Below are 14,580 nucleotides of genomic sequence, written 5' to 3' on the forward strand. Positions count from 1 at the left end.
CAGTAATAAAACCGCATGGTCAGGTCACACATACACGCCTTTAAGATTGACGATGGCTAAAACTGTTTATTGTGTTTCCACATGATTTGCGTCAATTAATGTTCAATACGTCTATTATTTCAACTGAGGTAATTAATTCCTTCCCATCGAAGTATTTTAGCTAATATGTTTTAATTAAATTATGTCAACATTTATTAGGGCAGTAACATTGGTTTAGAAGTACATTCTATTATAGCATGTGTCTCAAGAAATTTAAATAATTTAATATTTCCACTTGCCGAGATCTCAATCGATCTGCAGCGATGTGTGAATACACAGGGTCACTTCGTCATACACCAAGTGGGACATTAATACTTTGAAAAGTTCTTTTAAAATGGCTATGCAATAGTAGGTTGGTACAGAATTACTGAGATAATGAATTAAGTACATATACAAAATTCGTGATGTAGCATATTTATTACGATGCTCTTGTGTATGTACATAACAACATTCACCTTTTTTCAAATTTTAACATTCTGTCAAACAGTTTTTGCTGAAGTTCATATTAATTTCAAATAAAGATAGACTACTAATCCATGAGATTTGCATTTTTCCAATGCACAGTATCCTCCCTTGAACTTCAAAGTCGAGTCCGGTATTTGTTTTAGAGTCGGAGGAGAAGAACACAAGCTTTGTTGAGCATTTAAACCAATATCATAAATTCAACCAAGATAAAGTTAACTATGAATTTATACACAAGCAGGCTGTGGATGCATTCTACGTGTTTGATCATACAAGCTGTAAAAAATAAGATATTAAAGCTGAAACGGATCTGTTCACAGATGTTCGTGTTTTTTTAAATCTCTTTAAATATGTTGATTAACTTATCACTTATGTTGTGAATAGTCTTAAGTACTACAATAGCAAGACACAAAGTTGAATGCGCAACATTTCCTATCCTGGGATTCGAACCAGGGAACCCTGGGAGCAAAAGCAAGCCCACCACCACTTCGCAACTCATGCTATACTAATTAATGGCGAATAATAAACGCTTAGTAATACACGCATTTTCCAAATGATCGAGAAAGAACGTTACACATGCTTCATTATTTTACCGATTTCAAGTGTTGGTAATTCTTTAATGAGCCAATAATGTAACAATTTTCAAATATTGAAAAAAAAAATTATTAGAAATTTTAACTAATTAATTTACAAAATCCGAGTTTTTTTAGAACGTACAAAGCTAGTTTTACAAAGAAATTAAATAAATAAACACTAAACGTTAGCCTAACTATGTTTTAAATTTACAACAAATACGTGCATTTACCACAATATAGTGTGTACTTGTTAAAGTAATTCACGTGTATTGCTGCTGACATGCAATTATTTGCTTTTTGTATAATCAACGTTTTGATCGATTTGAGCCCCTTCGCCAGTTTTGTAATTGATATTCGTTTATTATTCATAGAGGCCAAACAAAATTCTTATTTCATTATATGAACGCCAATACATTCAGATTATAACACAACGTGATGAAAATGTGATAACAGTGAATTTAGTTCTAGATTTGCGGCTGTTGTTATTTTTATTCTTAATTCAACCCGATTAATCTAAACAATTGTGAAAATTGTGAAAATTTACATAGTAAAATATGCAACAGTTATTGGTCTATGTTGTACAAGAGCTGTATGATTTTATTAATATTTAAAAGTGGCCTAAAAGGCATTTAACAACAATAACACTAGTAAACCTGTTGAACGTTTTATCGTATATTGCGTGTAGCATTACATTTATTAATGTAAGCATTTTAAGTATGAAGTACATGACATTCTCGGATAGGCGTGGTAATCAGTTTAGCACGTATCACAAAATTAAAGTGAAACATGAGCTTTGCTTGAGAAATATACATGTAATTATGTTTTACTCGAGAAAACTGAGAGTTTTTTGATAAATTCTATTCGAAGAATCCATGGTTTTTGTTTCAATATTATAATTTCAAATTATCCCCGGTCGCACGCTTCTATAACATCCGGCTTACAGCGACAAATCTTTGAGTGGATGTTAGGATTATATTTTAATGAGCTTGGTAACGGAAAATTGAATTCATTGAAAGTTAACGACTTAATTTATGCTTCTATAAACAAGGATGTAAACTATTTTTTTTGATGATATAATCACATTTAATTTCCATGCTTTTGATGTTTGGTAATGACGCTTTTACATCAAAATGTGCTTAATAGTTGTTTCATGTTAACGACTCATCTGAAACGTATGCGGAATGTGCGCATCACACGTTTAAGTCTGGTGAAATATTTTTTTTTCTATTCATGGTTAAAACCCTTCAAGCATTTAAAGTCACCTTTTATGTAATGACTTAACATTGACAGACACTGGTAGTTTGAGCGACACACATTCTAAAAAAGGTTTATATTTGCAGAAATTTATTTTGAAATCCTTAATCGCAACGCGAGATTAAGCTTAAGTTCAAGAATAAGTTCAGAAACCTCCACCAACCGACCAATAGAAAGAACGAGCGAATGTAAAAATTATTGTTACATATAATCACCGACACCTTTCTGTTATTTTGAGCCAAGGGCACCGTCGATACTAAACATGTTCTTAAATGGCTATTGATACCGATTGATTAAAAAAGAAACACAAAAAACATTATTTCACTGATATGATGTTTCACTAGATTTCTTACAACTATGCAATCATGCACAGATTTTGACTATATGTGTTTGTGTGGTAGAGACATTGAGCATTAAGCTCAACATCAATACAAACGTTACGCTGACAAATGGATACAGTCAAGTGCATTATCAGCTAATTGTCTGCAAGCATGTAAGAAGATTGTGTTTCCTAGCTAGTACTCCAGCTTAAGGTATCACAGAAAATGATGTTTTTTAACCTCATACGATTAAAAACATTTTAACAGAAAAATTAAAATAAATATTAAAACGCCAGAAATTGTAGCGACTTAAATTTGATGTTCATTACAGGATATAAGTTGGCTGCCTGCTTGTTTTTTTATACAGGATATAGGCGTAGGGTAAAACTGTTTAGGAATTTGAATAGAATCCGTCTGTACAGTTGTTTGTAAGCTTTAATATATCAAGCGTGTTAACAGTGAGTTTTTGTTTGTTTTGTTAAAACGGTTTAAACAAAAAATACGGTGTTGTTGTTCGTTTTAGTTGGTGAAAGACATTAACATATTAAAATTAATAGCCAGTACATTACAGGACCTGGAATATAATTTAATGAAGATGCGAAAATCTATTTCCAAACTGCTTTGTGCTGATTAAAGAAGTGTACCGGCCGTTTGTCTACAAGTTGTTAATCAGAATATCATTTCATTTTATGTTGCTCAAAGTATAGATGTATAAGATCAAAATATATTGGAAATTGTTCATGGCCTACTGTTTAAAAATTCATTTTATTAATGTCAACAAAAAGTAAAAAATGTATGTATAATCTTGCCAAATATATTTAAAAATCTCTCTGTTTAAGACAAAATGCTCTTGAAAACCTAACTGTTCTCTGATCGTAATGTAATATTATGTTGTGTTCTTTGTTATATGTCTATGAAATTAGTTCAGTAGAAATTGTATTTGTATATATGTATATGATTATCTTTGCCATAAGTTTTTTGTATTTGTAAATGGCCAAAGGCAAATATTTTGCCGATTGCTAATAAACTGAAACTGTTAATGATGAGATGTTGTGTCATGAACGGTTCCTTTTATTATCCTTCGAAAAAGTGCGGCTCGTGTGAATTTGTCTTACACTTGTTAAACACTCAAAATTACTTTCTTTTACTTGCATAGTACATCATGGCTTCCTGCGGGCATTGTGTGTTTGACTCTGATTTCATTATGGAAGAGGGTTTGTTTCGCTATGGAAGGGGTTTTGTTCCGCTATGGAAAGGGGTTTATTCCGCATACATGTATGCAAAACTAGCGCGGGTGTTTCTTCCGTGTATGCAAAATGTAAAAGGGGGTTTCTTCCGCTATGATGTTTTAAGGGAAGGGGATTCTCCCGGAGGGGGTTTCTTCCGTACACCGCACCGATTTAAATAATAGCGGTTGATACGGTGTGTGTTTTGAAAGGATTATAACACACACACACACACACACACGCGCACGCACGCACGCACGCACGCACGCACGCACGCACGCACAATCGGAAATAAATTATCAATATTCGCATAACACACATTTCATGCAGTGAATATGCGACTAACAAGTGACAACAAAAACAACAATTTAAACCTTTTTATGAATTAAATTATTTTAAACAAGAAATATCTTCAAAAAAGATATACGGCGTTGATTGTGGTTGGAGTTGGTGAAAGATAAAGAGTTCAATTAATGAGATCAAAGATAGCGAATGTCTTTTTCTGTGCAGTTCTTAGCTGCATCACACGCAGTACGGGATGTTACGCGGAGTTTTCGCGGCTTATTTTACATTATTACATATTTCTGATCATAAATCTATGCAGTAGATACAAAACAGGAAACCAAAAGAAGAATGGAAGTTGTGAAATTAAAACATATAAGTCAACCGGCCACACGCGAAGTATCCGTACATATTTTAAATATTTATACGTGCGTTCTTCGAACAAACCTGTTTTAGTGGTTTGCTATTTGAATCGATTATTAACAGTATCAAGAATCATCGCGTTCATGATTAATACATTGGTCAATATGGTGGAATAATTTTTGTTAAATTAATCAAAAATAATATTTATCATGCTATTGTTGAAAACACATTAAGAATCTATTATTGACATACCATAAGTATATCGCCGAATATCTTCATTTAACATATTTCTGGTCTAAAGAAAATTCCAGTTCACCTAGTTCACGCGATAGTGTCTATATTATATAACGATTATTTTACTGGCCGCGAACTGACCCTGATACCTTGCGGGTCGGAATGCAATGCATGAAAGTGAGGTCACGCTTCCACTGCTGGAGCGACGGCTTGTTTAAAACTTTATAATTTTACATGTTTAATGTTTATTTTTGAAAACAATAAATAATCTTTTGGCCAAAACGAATATCAGAATAGGGAAAAACGATACTTTTATGAACTTAAATATACAAGTACACAGACAGCAATATGGAAACAATTACTAATATGAGAACATAGCCTTTAAGTACAAACGCTCTGGCGCTGACAATCCTCTGAATATAAAGGGGCACACACAAACAGTATTGATGTCAAGAGTTGAGTGTAAGACTGTCCTATCCATTAAGCTTTTTCATTAGAGATAAAATTGTTTCATGCTGAACATGCAATAAAACAGTGTTACATGCTATACTACAAAGACGCGGTAATGTTTCCAATGTTCTGGGGGATTATGTTCAAATCAGCCAATGGAATAAATGAAGTGTATTCATTCGTGTCTAGCCGCGGGAAATTTTATTTGAATTTTATTGGACACTAATAAAGGTCAGGTAAGGTGAAAAGCTGGCTTACACAGCTATGCCGAAAAAGCAATGAAGCGTGTGTGTTAGGAAAAAACGACCTTAAATGGAGTTACTCACTTCAGATATCGCATACGTATGAAGCGTGCGTTAACATCGGATATATCAACTATCTTTATATTTACTCGATCTTATCGGATTATGTTACTGCGCAGCAATCAACAGTTTAAGTGATTTAGGGGCGTATATTATTAAAATGTACGGTGTGGTTTTAACTTGTTTGGTGCTTGCTTTAGCACTATATTTCGCGTACAGACAAGGCGACCCGATGCATAACGTGATACAGGGACACATAGACAAAGAATATGATTATATTATAGTCGGAGCAGGGTCAGCAGGTTCAGTGGTTGCAGCAAGGCTATCGGAAGACTCCGATATCAAGGTTTTGCTTTTAGAAGCAGGCGGGCATTATTCGGAAAGGCCTAGCTTTTTTCAGAGTCCCTTAATGTGGGCAATGGCTCTGAAAACTGAATACGATTGGGAGTACTACACAGAACCACAGGAAAAATCTAGTTTCGGTTTAAAGGGCCAGAGAAGCTATTGGCCAAGAGGGCGCGTTTTAGGCGGTACAAGTTGCATAAATGGCGTCCAATACACAAGGGGAAGCTCATTTGATTTTGACGAATGGGAGGCGGCTGGATGTACAGGGTGGGGCTATAAGGAAGTGCTCCCCTATTTCCTGAAATCCGAAGACATACACATTGAAAGCTTAAAATCCTCTCCTTACCATAGCCAGGGAGGGCCTATTGCCGTATCGTACGGTCACGTGACCGAGCTAAATGACCACATTTTAAAAGCTGGACAACGACTTGGATATGACGTCACTGATTATAATGGAAAAGATCAGCATGGGTTCAGTTCTGTGCCCAAATCACTTCGAGACGGTGTTAGAAGCAGCACTGGATTGGAATACATTGGTAAAAAACAAATGAGAAATTTACACGTTTCACTGCAAAGTTTTGCAACGAAAATTCAAATCGACGAAAGTGATAAAACAGCAAAAGGTGTTTATTATATAAAGGATGGCAGAAAATACTACGTTAAAGCAAGGCGTGAGATTATTCTGTCGGGCGGCACAATAAATACTTCCCAACTGCTATTGTTATCTGGTATAGGGCCCAGTAGCCACCTCAAGGAGAAGAATATTCCAGTAATAGCTGATTTACCTGTAGGACAAAATTTGCAAGACCATGTGTATATACCACTGTTGTCACATATAAACCAAAGTTTGAGCATTACGAGAGATGACGTCAAAAGCTACTGGATGAAACTCCTTTACGCACTGCTGGGAAAAGGTATATATTCGACATCTTTGCTCGACACTTCAGCGTTTCTGCATTTAGAGAAGGCTAACGTTGGCAAGAGGTATCCGGATATCCAAATGATCTTTTCCGCAACATTGTTCTCAGTAAACGTGTTAAATTATGAAGATCACATAGCGCATACGCTGCTGAATAGTGACGCAAACCAGCACGGCTTTACAACTGCTCTATGCCTCACAAGACCGTTCAGTCGGGGGCAAATTACACTGAAAAGTAACGATCCGTTCGACCATCCGAATATTGACCCGAAGTACTTAGAGGACGAAAGAGATGTGAAAACTCTGATTGGAGGAATCCGTATATGGGAGAAGCTTATGGAGACACCAGAAATGAAAGCACTGGGCGTTGATATCGACCGGATGAAGATGCCCTTCTGTTCGAATCACAAGTTCCGCTCTGATGAGTACTGGGAATGTCTCATACGTCACATCGGGATCACCGAGTATCACCATTCTGGAACTTGCAAGATGGGACCGATAGATGATACTAGCACAGTGGTTGACCCTGAGTTGCGGGTCAAAGGAATTAAAGGTCTTCGTGTTGCGGACGCGTCTGTGTTTCCAAATGTTACTTCTGGAAATATAAATGCTCCGGTCATTATGGTTGGAGAAAAGGCAGCCGATATGATCAGAGGAAAAGACACAGTTTCTGAATTTCGCAGAAATATTTGATATATTTTTGTACTGTATCGAGATCCACCTTATACAAAGTGATGTACACACGCTGTTTTTCCAATTATAAGTGTTTTGAAGGCAAAGTGCAATCCTATTTTGAACTCCCCTACCCAAATCTAGGGTATTATACTCCTAGCAGCTGGTATATGTACGATTCTGTGATTACAGTGTGTAGGCCGCACAGTATCAGTTATAATTATACAAAGCTGCTGCAACAAAAAGTAGTGCGATCACCCATTGATAAACTGTACACATTTATGAGCCGCGCTCTGTGAAAAGGGGGTTTAATGCATGTGCGCAAAGTGTCGTCTCTGATTTGCACAGGCTAAACAGGGACGAGAATTTCCGCCTAAACTAAATTTTTGCGAAGAAACGACTTTCATGAAACGAAAAATATCATAAAATGGAAAGTGTCATCCCTGATTAGCCTGTGCGGACAAGCACATGCATTAAACCCCGTTTTCATAGAGCGCGGCCCATATGATCATTTAGTGGACCGGTAAAATACAACAGAGAGAGGCCACACATACACGCCTTTAAGATTGTCAATGGCCAAAATTGTTTATTGTGTTTCTACAGGATGTGCGTCATTCAGTGTTTAATACGTGTATTATATCAACTGAGGTACTAAATTCCTTCGCATCGAAATATTTAAGTCAATATGTTTTATTTAAATTTTGTCAACACTTATTAGAGCAGTAACATTGGTTCAGAAGTACATTCTATATAGCATATGTCTCAAGAAATTTAAATAATCGAATATTTCCACTTGCCGAAATCTCAATCGATCTGCAGCGATGTGTGAATACACAGGGTCACTTCGTCATACACCAAGTGGGAAATTAATGCGTTGACAAGTTCTTTTCAAATGGCAAAGCAATAGTAGGTTGGTACATTGTAAAAAAGTATTGATTCATCTGTATAATATGTATAATGTGTCATTGTCTTTATGTGTAACCTTCTGTAAATAAAGCTTTATTATTATTATTATTATTATTATTATTATTATTATTATTATTACATAATTACTGAGATGATGAATTAAGTACATATACAAAATTCGTAATTAAAGCGAGATTATACGATTTTGTCAAAAAGTTATTAATTTATATAAAATGTGTAAAAAACTTATTTAACATATATTTCAATATAAATTAAAATGAAAGTTAAGAAGAACATGTGTCGAAAAATGCTAAATAAGCCAGATATTTATTTCTGAAATCGAAAATGTCTATACAGTCGAATTCGCCAGCATGTGAATCATGCATGTACGATGTGAATCTGAATTTAGTTCAACGGTTTATTTTAAAGCGGGTATATACGATCTTGTCAAATATTTATTGATTAATATAAAATGTGTAAAAAACTTATTATACATATATTTCAATATAAACTAAAATAAAGTTTAGAAGAACATGTGTCGAAAAATGCTAAATAAGCCAGATATTTAATTCTGAAATCGAAAAAGGCTGTACAGCCGAATTCACCAGCATGTATATCATGCATGTACGATGTGAATCTAAATTTAGTTTAACGGTTCATTTGAAATTCCTGCAGCGATATCGATTCATACGACACATGAACACTTACTAAAAAGACGAATGCATCGGTTATTGTAGGAAAATAATTACGAATTATCTTCGTCACAATCGGCTCGGGGCGCTAATTTGTATTTGCTATATTTTATAAAATTCGTCATAAATGTATAATTTTTCTTGCATATTGTGTGTTATTATAACATATTTGTATCAATATTTTACAATTCAGCACATATAAAAATCGTATATACCCGCTTTAAATTCCTGCAATGATATTTATTCATACGACACACAAACACTAACTAAAAAGACGAATGCTTCGGTTATTGTAGGAAAATATGTATGAAATATCTTCGTCACAATCGGCTCGGGGCGCTAATTTGTCTTTGCTGCATTTTATGAAATTCCGTCTTCAATGTTTAATTTTTCTTGCCTATTTTGTGTTATTATAACATATTTTATAAATATATTACAATTTAACACACATACAAAATCGTATAATCTCGCTTTAGACATATTTATTACGATGCTCTTGTGTATGTACATTAAAACATTCACTTTTTTCTTCAAATTTTAACATTCTGTCAAACACTTTCTAAAGTTCATATTAATGTCAAATAAAGATAGACTACTAATCCATGAGATTTGCATTTTTTCAATGCACTGTATCCTCCCTTGAACTTCAAACTCGAGTCAGGTATATTTGTTTTAGAGTCGGAGGAGAAGAACACAAGCTTTGTTGAGCATTTAAACCAATATCATAAATTCAACCAAGATAAAGTTACCGATGAATTTATACACAAGCAGGCTGTGGATGCATTCTACGTGTTTAATCATACAAAGCTGTAAAAATAAGATATTAAAGCTTAAACGGACTTGTTTCCAGATGTTCGTGTTTTTTTTTAAATCTCTTTAAATATGTTGCTTAACTTATCACTTATGTTGTGAATAGTCTTAAGTACTACAATAGCAAGACACAAAGTTGAATGCGCAACATTTCCTATCCTGGGATTCGAACCAGGGAACCCTGGGAGCAAAGTCAAGCCCACTTCCACTACGCAACTCCTGCTATAATAATTAATGGCGCAAATAAACGCTTAGTAATACACGCATTTTCAAAATAATCGAAAAAGAATGTTGCACATGCTTTATTATTTTACCGATTTCAAGTGTTAATATTCTTTACTGAGCCAATAATTTAACAATTTTCTTAGTAAGTGATGTCTTTTCGCTTGTTTAAACATAATTTATACAGTCTTTCTTTCGTATATGCCATTTGTATATGAAAATCGTCTTTTGCAAACGGTGAACGAGTTCCTTTAAAATATGATGTCGATAATAGATTTCATAAATATACATCAAGTACAACTCTAAATAAATATTACGCAAAAGGGTCTTTATTCATGGTCAGTGGCCAATTTTCAAAACAACAAAAAACAATATAAAACACCACACAAGCACAAGTAAAAATGGCATTCAATAATTTTGAGGTGTATGCAGTTGAAATATTACTAATGAATTATACTTTTAACAGATTGGAAAATACGGAACAATTTTCAATCATCAATATACTTTCAAATTATCATATAGTGAACATGAACAGTTCAGTACTAGAGATTACAGTACAAAAAAGTTTCACAACATATACATTTACTGAAAAAAGAGATAATAAATTGTGGGTCACCACCTTGAAATGTTTAATGTAAGAACACATAAGCGGCATATCATGATGAAACTAGATATTTACATGCATGCAGAAACTTGAGATTAAGCCAGATAAAAAATGTAAGTATGCGATCGACCTTAAAATGGGCACGGTGACCTCTTTCGTCGGCTGGACGTTGTATGTTCAACCATCCATTCAGCGAATATTCAATGAGATGGGCGTGACCTAATTTAAAATGTTTAAGTTGGCTTCATATTTTAAAACGTGAGGCATACATAAGGAAGGGGGCTCTTTACAATCGGACTTCGCTTAATCCCTTCTACACATCTACATCTTCGATTCCCATTCAGAAGCCGTTTTGTTAACATTTATTTAAATTATAATTTCACAATCTATGAATTTTCTATTAGGTTTATCAATAACAGTGTTTATCATACACGTAAGGGGTAAGAAAACACTCGGATACTTAGATCTTTGCACTCCTGTTTAAAGTTAAAGTTTAAGATGATTTCCGGTAGATAATATATAAACAAAGTCTTTTTATGACCATAAGTTATACTCATGTACCGGTTATCGGTATTGAAGGTTAGTAATATTTATTATTTATCAGTGCAGTGACGGTCCAATGAAATGCGCTGTGCATCAGTATTATTTATAACATCAAAAGTAATATAATATGTTATGTACTTTTGTTGATTGATCTTCTTGCTTATGCAATACATTTGTGACTAATTTTCAATTAATAGCAGGCAGAAGAAACAAGAAGGAGACAATTACATTTACATTCAAAACACGCAATATTGTAGGTAAAACACGTTAAACAAATTATACGATTGTTAAACGATTCGTCAATCAGATGGGAAGGAAATTAAACTTTTAACAAGTTCTCATACGCTGACATAAAAAAACATGATATATTGTGATGTTGTTTCCTAACATGATAAACACAGAAACACATCCTTAAAAAAATAACTAATTCATAATGACCCATATTGAACTTTTTTTATAAAATATTTTCTTAGACTTAATTTTAAGTTGCAAGAATGTTTATTTGTGTCCATCCGGAAGATGATAAACATTATAATTTCCTAAGATATGAATGCGTATAAGAGAAGTATAATGAAATCTTTCAGTCGATTTGACATAGTGTTGTACCGTTACATTATTGCAAACATAAATACGTCTTATTCACAATTGTTTTTGATGTTTCACGTATATAAAACACCATACATTCATTACACATTACACTATATTTGAATATCCGAGCATACACAATTATTTAAGTTATACATTTGTTGAAGAACATTAAACGTATCCAAGTCATGTGCTATGTTTTGAAATAAGTCTTTGGGAATTTAAGTCTACTACATTGTAGGTTCACTGAAAACGAAACGGTAGCTTTTACTACACGTGTAAAACAATAATCTGCCATTATTAATATTACAAGCATCACATAGTTGTTCGCCATGTTTTAATTAATTTTAATCGCCATGGATCCAATGCATCGCTTGTTTTCATTTTATCATGACTGTTTTCAAGTTACCGATTCCAGAAGCTAACTGTTTTCACGAATAGTATCTTGAATGGCTGTATCATGAACCTCGTTACGGTCGGAAGATAAATGTACATAGAAAGAAGCGGTTACTGGAAGAGTTTGCGCTCTTGTCACGTTGGAAACGGTATCTTTCGAACTGTTATTTAAGAATCTGCTTTGCAATCTGGCTATTACAAGCTGCGATTGTTCTTTGTGCAATCGTAATAATTCCGCAGGACAACTTGTACTCCTACTCATGACATTTGTCCCCTTTTCGTTGCCAATTTTCTGTTTTGCCACATTCAGCTGCTTAAAGCGACCTTGAATTGCCGTTTTGGACCTGTTGATGTTTCCTGTTGTTACGCGTGTGTCTTTCTCGTACAATTGGATCTCCTTCTGGCAGGCCCATGACAGCTGTCTGTGAATGCTGCACACACGCGTTCTCCGTGGAAAATGGCGTATTTTCTCGAAGGTAATGTCATTCTCAATGGTATGGATCCTAGCCATTAAAATAAATTTAGCGTTAACTCTATATAACTTCAGCGTAAACTTTATATCACTTCAGCGTTGCGTTAACGTTTTATTTGCTTCTGCTGCGTAAATTTTACATTAAGCAGCTCACTTTATATATCAGTATGCTTCTATCGCAAGCATATATGTCGGATAATGTTTTACAAAGCCCAATTATCGAAACATTAATTTGATTATCGACATGTGATTCTGAGACAAGCTTAGCATATTCCATAACAATTTCTGTACTTTATCTTGGTTGTCTTCGTTAGTTTTAAATCAATCTTTCAGTGATCATACATTCTTTAGCCTAAAACAAACAGTTCGTTAATTTCCAAGGTTCATTTACATGCTCTGACTCTAATGGCCGTATCTGATGTAATAGTTAAGCTAACATTTGTATTGGATTATTTGTCGTTGATAAAGGAGTTGACACAAGGTTTCAACCGTCAATCGCTTTATTGATAGCGAACCTGTAATTAATGGACAAATAAACCAAAAGCAAATACTCACAAACGAAAGTCAACCGGCGTATTCAACAAAAACGCGTTTATATTTCCTTCCATTAAGTATTTATACTCTGAAGATCAAAGAACATCGCTGCATACATTGTTTGAATACAATATTTGAATTTAGTTGCATATTTTTAAGCATGAGTGTTATGGTTCAACTGAAAACGTTTCAGTAGCTAACATCTCATAGAGCACGTCTCGTACACACTTAAACATTATTTGAGTCGCGTTCTGAGAAAACTGGGCATAATGCATGTGCGCAAAGTGTCGTCCCAGATTAGCCTTTGCAATCCGCACAGTCTAATCAGGGACGACACTTCCGCCTTGATTTGATTTTTACTTCATTTAAACGAAAAATGTCATAAAAGCAGAAAGTGTCGTCCCCGATTAGCATGTGAGGACTGCACAGGCTAATATGGGATGACACTTAACGCACATGCATTATGCACAGTTCTCAGAACACGACTCATTTACAATGGAGCTTATCTTTGTAAAACAAGACGAATCATTATTTGATTTATGTAAATAATTTGAAACATATATAATAAACAAAGTACAATTTACGGTGGTAAAAACCGATGATCGGACAAAAGTTCGCAATTTTTGTTTTTGAATGTTTTGACTTATCATCAGACGCTTAAAAAAATAAGTTAATGACGAACTCAGTACATCTTAATTGTCACTGATTTTTTTCACGCTTCATCCCATTACACATCTTCACTTTTTATTGGTAGAGCATACTAGGTTAATGTTGAATACATATAGTTTCATTTAGCGACGCTTAGAAAACCTTAACCACGAGCGTTGGCGATGTTCTGAACCGATAAAATAAAATTATCTGTTTTCAACGTTTACCTCGTATTCTGTTTCTCCCATTATTTTCGCGATTTCGCTAACTTCATTTAGTAATTAAAAAGAGAGGAAATGGCTTAACACAACTAAACCATCAAATGATGTCATGTAAAAACAAATCAAAGCGCTGTAGGCGCTGAAGGCCTGGAGCTAGATTTAGTGTTCTTGGGAAGAAGTATTGTCCGAATTTCTCCATTTGTCCGAATTTATACGGATTGACCCTAGCGGTTGAGAGCAGATGTTCAGAGACTGTAAGAAAAGACAATATTTGTGTATATATACTATAGTGTACATATACGGTGGAGGACTACAAAATACTGGTGGTGGGAAAGATAACCTTTTGTTCAACTCTACAGATCTGGTAGAGGTTCGTCTACATAGGCGGTGAAGATATACCACAACAACAAAATGGCCGAAGAAAACTTTTATTGTTGGCGTCAAATAAATCACTTTCAATAGCCTAAAATAGCTTTTTATTACATAATTAACAGATCAGGAAAA

The sequence above is a fragment of the Dreissena polymorpha genome, chromosome 16 (genome assembly GCF_020536995.1).
Source record: "Dreissena polymorpha isolate Duluth1 chromosome 16, UMN_Dpol_1.0, whole genome shotgun sequence".
Lineage (NCBI taxonomy): Eukaryota > Metazoa > Mollusca > Bivalvia > Myida > Dreissenidae > Dreissena > Dreissena polymorpha.